The sequence below is a fragment of the Scomber scombrus genome, chromosome 5 (assembly GCF_963691925.1).
Source record: "Scomber scombrus chromosome 5, fScoSco1.1, whole genome shotgun sequence".
Taxonomy (NCBI): domain Eukaryota; kingdom Metazoa; phylum Chordata; class Actinopteri; order Scombriformes; family Scombridae; genus Scomber; species Scomber scombrus.
Window position 1 is genome coordinate 32,610,511 of NC_084974.1, and position 7,500 is coordinate 32,618,010.

General features: G+C 41.7%; 2 protein-coding genes across 2 annotated transcripts in view; both read left to right on the top strand.

Moving 5' to 3' along the window:
• parlb (presenilin associated, rhomboid-like b) overlaps window positions 1-3,028 on the top strand; it is an 83,864-nt gene extending 80,836 nt beyond the window's left edge. The window contains exon 10 of the transcript XR_009925143.1: window positions 2,974-3,028. The gene's annotated coding sequence lies outside the window, so the exon portion shown is untranslated. The remainder of the gene's footprint in view (window positions 1-2,973) is intronic.
• LOC133979984 (exocyst complex component 3-like protein 2) overlaps window positions 1-7,500 on the top strand; it is a 35,158-nt gene that overhangs the window by 1,131 nt on the left and 26,527 nt on the right. The window lies entirely within an intron of this gene.

Genomic DNA, 7,500 nt, shown 5'->3' on the forward strand with positions numbered 1-7,500 from the left:
ATGTTGGTCTTTTATTGGAGAAATTCACAGCTGATGATGACAGCGGGGTTGATCTGGTTTAATTCATGCTGAATGTGTCAGTTAAAGCTTTTTATTTCGGGGTGTTTTGACATTTTTTTAATATATATAATATGAAGTTTTCTCTGTCAAACACACAGAGACAGACGGAGGTACAGTATGTTCACGTCCTCTCTCTGTGTTAAAGCTGTCGTCCAGTTTGTTTTCATACCAGCCTGACTGATCTTATCTACGTCTGTCGACAGTCTGCGGGCTATTTTAGACCCCGACAACCACTGACAATGAAAGGTAGAGAGAGAGAGAGAGAGAGAGAGAGAGAGAGAGAGAGAGAGAGAGAGAGAGAGAGAGAGAGAGAGAGAGAGAGAGAGAGAGAGAGAGAGAAGAGAGAGAGAGAGAGAGAGAGAGAGAGAGGAGGAGGAGAGAGAGAGGGAGGGAGGGAGGGAGGGAGGGGAGGGAGGGAGGGAGGGAGGGAGGGGAGGGAGGGGAGGGAGAGGGAGAGGGAGGGAGGGAGGGAGGGAGGGAGGGAGAGAGAGAGAGGTTGGTGAAGGTGAACTGGGTTTCATTGATGCTGTAATTTGCCAGGAGTTTCCAGAAGGACACTGGAATGTGTGTGTGTGTGTGTGTGTGTGTGTGTGTGTGTAGCCTGTCTATCTTTTCTGAGGACCAACTTGAAGTCTTAGACCTTGGTAGTGTGAAGGATCTGCTGCTGCTTCAAAGGGAGTTTGAGGGTTCAGTGAAGTGAAGGTGCTCACAAGTATGCAAAAACAAACGTGTGTGTGTGTGTGTGTGTGTGTGTGTGTGTGTGATCATGGTTCTGGGCCGGTCCTGGAAACTTTCTAAGGGCGTCTATTGTTTATCGTACCCTGTTTACCCTGCTGTTTAGTAATGAATGATTCAAGTATGTCTTTGTGTGTGTGTGTGTGTGTGTGTGTGTGTGTGTGTGTGTGTGTGTGTGTGTTTGTGTGTGTGTGTGTGTGTGTGTGTGTGTTCCTCCACACCCTTGTTTACCTGTTACAAAAGTTGTTTTCCTGTAGACTCTATATACAGTACTGTGCAAAAGGTTTAGGCACTAAAATTAAAGTGAGGATGCCGAGAATAGATTTTTATTGAGTCGAGTAAACAACAGAAAGTTAAAGTAAGTTAATCAGTTTTTATCAGCTTTGTCTCCTCGGTTCAGCTGCACACAGTGGTTCAGGTACTCACCACAGTTCTTCTTCTTCTTCTTCTTCTTCTTCTTTCTTCTTCGTGGATTTTGGGTCTCAGCCGCTTCTATTTCTAAATAGTCTAAAAGCACATTTCCTGTCTGAATCTTCCAATCTTCTATATATTTCTTCATATTTGATGCAAACCAACAGAGAAATGATCTACTAACAAGTCTGATAGATCTTATTCCTCTACTGTTGTTCAAAAATGATTAAAAAACAGGTCAGTGAGTCACATGACTGCTGTACAGACAGTCAGAGCTGTAATAATAACAGTCGGTCAGCTGTTATCACTGTAATCACTCACACTGGAATCTGCTGCACCTTTAATGTCACAGCTTCTAGTTAAAGGGAGACGGACCACTGATGTTGGGTTACAGGTCTACACTACACTAACCTTTTATTAAACATGTTGACTTGAGTTGAGTTTCATTTAAGTCGAGATCTAATTTTTTTTAAAAGCATCTATTTAACAATATAAGCCAAAAAATGTGCATTCTTCTAACAGAGCCTGTCTGTCCTGTTTCACTCAGAAATACGTCACCATGCAGAAAACATAAAACTATTGTCCTCAAATGTTTTGTCCACAACACAAAAACATTCAGTGAACTGTCACATTAGGCCGGCTGTGGCTCAGGAGGTAGAGAGGGTTCGATTCCCGGCTCCTCCAGTCCACATGTCAATGTGTCCTTGGGCAAGACACTTAACCCCAAATTGCTCCCGTTGCTGTGAGAATGCGAGTGAATGATTGAGCTTCCCTTGATGAGCAGGTTGGCATCCTGCGTGGTAGCTGCCTGCCAGTACAGTCCATTTACCATTTACATTCAAGAAGCTAAATCAGAGAATTTGGACGTTTTCTGTCTTAAACAATGACTCAAAATAATTCACTGATTATTAAAATAGTTGACTAATCATTGCAGGATTAACAATGTTCACTAACTATGTTAAAATGCACTACTGTAAATATTAAACTACATAAACATGAATTAATACATTAGACCGAAGACAAAAACACATGAAGACATGAAGATGAGTTCAGTCTCAGTTTGAGCAGAAAGTGCAGAGAAGGTTAAGCTGAGGGTTTGTTTATAGATGCTGTTAAACGACCGAATCAGCAGATCAGGTTACTGTGTGTGTGTGTGTGTGTGTGTGTGTGTTTTGTGTGTGTGTGTGTGTGTGTGTGTGTTTTGTGTCATTGTTAAACAGGTCGAAAGAGTCAGGGCTCTGTTTGTACCTGCATCACTGTTATGTACTGTTTACACAGTTTACACACCGGCATCAGAGCACGTCGTTCTTCTCCTTCTTCTCCTGCTGGTTGTTGTCGTCATGCATTCTGACTTCCTGAGCAGGCGTTCAGAGCTGCTACACATCTACACACATCTACACACATCTGCACACCTCTGCACGGCTGGAACATCAAACGGCATCAACCCGAACATCTCAACGCTGCGTTCACGCTTCATGAAGACAGAAATCAGTCGTATTGTCGTCAGATCGGGACGATAACGTGTTCTGATCCTGCGTTAGCTGATTATAAAGATGAGGGTTTGACGTCATGATGTAATCCTTTAAAGTCCATGTTGAGCCAAAATGTCATCATAATTATATTTATTTATTCATTTATTTACCTTTATTTTACCCTGAAACACCACTGCTGTCACTTTACCAAACAGTGTGTTAATGTGATAATTAAAGTTAAAGATAGTTTGGATTTTTTGCAGTTGGGTTGGATGAGCTACCTGTCCATATTCAGCGTTATAATCATAGACTGTCTATAAGAAATGGACGTAACATCCATGACGTCACCCATTGGTTTGTGGACTGCTGCTCGGAGGCCAATAGTATCGGATCTGAGCAGCGCCATCTTGAAAATTTCAGGTTCATGCTGGGTAAAATAAAAACATGGATTCTACTTATATGGGCATCAGGAGGAGCATGAGGCGCCCTCCTGAACCTGTGAACCAATCAACCTGTCAATCATGACGTAGCCACGCCCTAATGCATACCCTGCTTTATCGTCACATATAAAATCAGGGAGGCCAAAATGTCCCAAATGAACATCATACTGCATTGAAGAAGGCTTTAAACTAGCGATTGAGACCATAAACACATTTTGAAAACGTTTACTGAGGTTAGAAATCAAGTGAGAAGTTGGTGAATTCTCCATTGACTTGTATAGAGACGGAAGTCCTTTTGACACCAAAACGGTCGCCCCCTGGTGGCCTTTTGATAGAATGCAGCTTTAAGTTACTTCCGCGTTGGCCTCATTTCAGAGGACCGGAGCTCCCCGCCTGGTTCATTCACATAAAAATGGACTTGACTTCATTCACTGCAAAGCGATGGGCTGTTCTTTTCATGTTCATCCTTTTTAAATAAGGGTTAGGGTTAGTATGTGATGTAATAAAGCAGTGGGAGACTCTACATGGTTGGACGTCAGACTGAAGTTCTTTCTAAACAAACGTTCAGCCAAATATTTGATTTCAACATGTTGTTTTTTTTCTCTCTCTCATCAAACGTCCCAGCTGTTCCTCACTTTATTCAAACCTATTACGTCCACATGTTGCCCACAAACAGCATCAGACATCCTGTGCTAACACTCTGAAAAGGTAGAAACATCTCATCTTTCCTTGTCAAGGAGGAATAAATAATAATATAATAATATAATAATATCATGTCACAAGTTCTGGTTTAGAGATCTTTTATAATCTGTTCAGCAACACAACATCGTCTGCATCCTTAGAGCCTCGATTCAGAAAAGGAAAAACTCCCCAAATAAACTTTTAACAGGGAAATCTGACCAAAACTTGGCGCTATATAAATAAAGATTGATTGATTGATTGATTGATTAAGTTCTCTTGAGACTCAGTTTGTCCTTCAGGTAGAGAGAGAAGAGAGAAGACAGGGAAACACACACTGTGGAATTTACCCTTCACTAACTCCTGCCTGTGTGTGTGCGTGTGTGTGTGTGTGTGTGTGTGTGTGTGTGTGTGTGTGTGTGTGTGTGTGTGTGTGTGTGTGTGTGTGTGTGTGTGTGTGTGTGTGTGTGTGTGTGTGTGTGTGTGTGTGTGTGTGTGTGTGTGTGTCTGTGTGTGTGTGCATTTATCCTCGGTCATATTACCAGCAGCAGCAGCTCTGCAGGCGTCAGGCTCAGAAACATGAAACAGTCTAGAGACATTTTAAAGCTTCAAGTCTTTGTTGTTTTAATGTGCAAAGTTCATCAGTTCATCTGCCCTGTGTGTTTGTTTGTTTTGATTATTGGATGATAAAGTCATTTTCATTGAGATTTAATCCGTAAAACATTTATTTTAGCCGGATGTGTCTTAGTGTGACTCTTAGTATTTAAAAAATGGAAATAAAATACATAATTGTGTAGTTTTTGTGCAGCTGATACACAACCTTATATGCACATCTACACATTTGACTTGTGCTTATTAACCTTCGTGTCGTCCTCCCAGGTCAAATTGACCCCGTCTGTTTTGACTGTTCCTTCTTTCCTCCCTTCCTTCCTTCATCCCTCCTTTCCTTCCTTTTTCCTCCTTTCCTTCCTTCCTCCTTTCCTTCCTTCCTCCTTTCCTTCCTTCCTTCCTTCCTTCCTCCCTTCCTTCTTTCTTTCCTCCCCCCTATCTTCCTCCCTTCCTTCTTTCCTCTGTCTTTCTTTCGTTCCTACCTCCCTTCCTCTTTTCCTTTCTCCCTCCCTCCCTCCCTCCCTCCCTCCCTCCCTCCCTCCCTCCCTCCCTCCCTCCCTCCCTCCCTCCCTCCCTCCCTCCTTCGTTCCTTCCGCCTTTCCTTCCTCCCTTCCTTCTTTCCTTCCTTCTTTGCTTCCTTCTCCCTCCCTTCCTTCTTTCCTTCCTCCTTCCTTCCATCTTTCCTTCCTTGACTCGAGGACAACAGGAGGGTTAAAAACAAATTATTATAGTTTTAATAGCTAAATTATTTTCTATAATGTGGTGTGAATACTCAAGACAAGTGTCAACATCTCTGCAGCTTTACGAAGCTGTTGAGTCTCATTTAGCTGCTTAGTTTTTTAGGGTTTAGGTTCATTTATTGTTCTAGCAGCTAAAGAAAGAAACAATGAGCTGAACTATAAATCTCCGTAAAGCTGTAAGAATAAACATTATAGATGCTTTTAATGTCTTTAGGAGAAGATCAGTAGGTTAAATAATCTCTTAATATTGCAGATTAGTCTCCCATGCTGCTGTTTTCCAGCCATCAGAGTGAAGCACTAACAGGATTTCCTCTTACAGCAGCTCACAGTGACGACGGCTCGTAAAGTTATTTTTCAGCTCGGCGGTTACATAACTTCTGCTCGGTCACCCGCAGAGCGTTGATAAAGAGAGTCATATTCAGGCCTGTCAGGACCAGTCAATGATTAGTGCGTCCTGATGGAGAGTCTGCAGGGCTGTAAAAGTGTTACTGACCCTTTATCTGCTGCTGCTGCTGCTGGTTTCCTGTCAGAGCCGCCTGCAGACGCTTCACTCACATTATCTCATATGTGACACTTTTAAAGAGGATTCACACACTGTTCTGAATGTCAGCACACAAACACAAACACTGTCTGACTCCTGCAAAACATCACGAGTGCTTCTGATACCTTACATATGTTTTACTCCATAAGACAAGTTTAGATGTTATAGTTTTTGTCAGTTTCCCCCGATGCAGGTGTCATTTTCTCACCTTGCGCCAACGTTGTCTAAACAGTAGTTATTGTGAAGAAGACGTCTGAAGTCAGCGGTGCATATTTCAGTGTTATCTTAACCTTCCTGTTGTCTTCCCGTCAACCGTGCAAACTTTTCTACTCCCAGGTCAATTTTGTCTAGTTTGCCAGTTTATAATCATAGACTGTAAATAAAATGGACGTAACATCCGTGACGTCACCCATTGGTTTGTGGACTGCTGCTCGGAGGCCAATAGTATCGGATCTGAGCAGCGCCATCTTGAACATTTCAGGTGCATGCTGGGAAAAATAAAAACATGGATTCTACTTATATGGGCATCAGGAGGAGCATGAGGTGCCCTCCTGAACCTGTGAACCAATCAACCTGTCAATCACGACGTAGCCACGCCCTAATGCATACCCTGCTTTATCGTCACATATAAAATCAGGGAGGCCAAAATGTCCCAAATGAACATCATACTGCATTGAAGAAGGCTTTAAACTAGCGATTGAGACCATAAACACATTTTGAAAACGTTTACTGAGGTTAGAAATCAAGTGAGAAGTTGGTGAATTCTCCATTGACTTGTATAGAGACGGAAGTCCTTTTGACACCAAAACGGTCGCCCCCTGGTGGCCTTTTGATAGAATGCAGTTTTAAGTTACTTCCGCGTTGGCCTCATTTCAGAGGACCAGAACTCCCCACCTGGATTTATCGGCTCCTCCGACAGGTTGACATTGGTTGATTGGTTCACAGGTTCAGGAGGGCGCCTCATGCTCCTCCTGATGCCCATATAAGTAGAATCCCTGTTTTTATTTTTCCCAGCATGCACCTGAAATGTTCAAGATGGCGCTGCTCAGATCCGATACTATTGGCCTCCGAGCAGCAGTCCACAAACCAATGGATGACGTCTCGGATGTTACGTCCATTTTATATACAGTCTATGGTCAAAAATCAGCATTAAAACATGTCTTCATATTCTATAAAAATACTCTCCTGGACTATAAAACAGTGATTGTTAAAGTTTGTTTTTCCCCATAAATCAATATAAAAACACTCTGACAGCTTCATTAAGAAAGAATCAAACATGTATTAATGACTAACGGGGAAAGTTATGAATATGAGGGTTAAATAGAAGATCGTAATTAAAGACGACGGACGGAAAGACTCAGAGGAAGGTTGAAATGTGGGAGGATATTTGAGCCAGCTGTGCCTTCAGGGGACGAAATTCACAATCCTGCTTTTATTTAAAGGTTTTACTGAGACGTCAAACTCACACAGAGAGAAAGAAACAGAGGAGAAGAAGAAAGCATTAATGTTTTACAGACAGTTTAAGAACAATGGAAAAGTTTATTAAAGTATCAGCTGCACATCTGTTTTATTCTCCGTCATCATTGGTCACTTCCTCCAAATTCAAAGCTGTAAAATTTACCTCAAAAATCTGAATAAATATATGAAGACTGAATCAGCTGATTTAAATAGTGTGCTGACACTATGAATTAACTTATTACTTATTTAATTTAGTGCATTTTTTATTCGAATGAAAGGAAACTATGATATATCAAGTCATTATTATAATTTATAGTTAATCCTGAGCCCCAAAAAATGACATAATTAAGCAATAA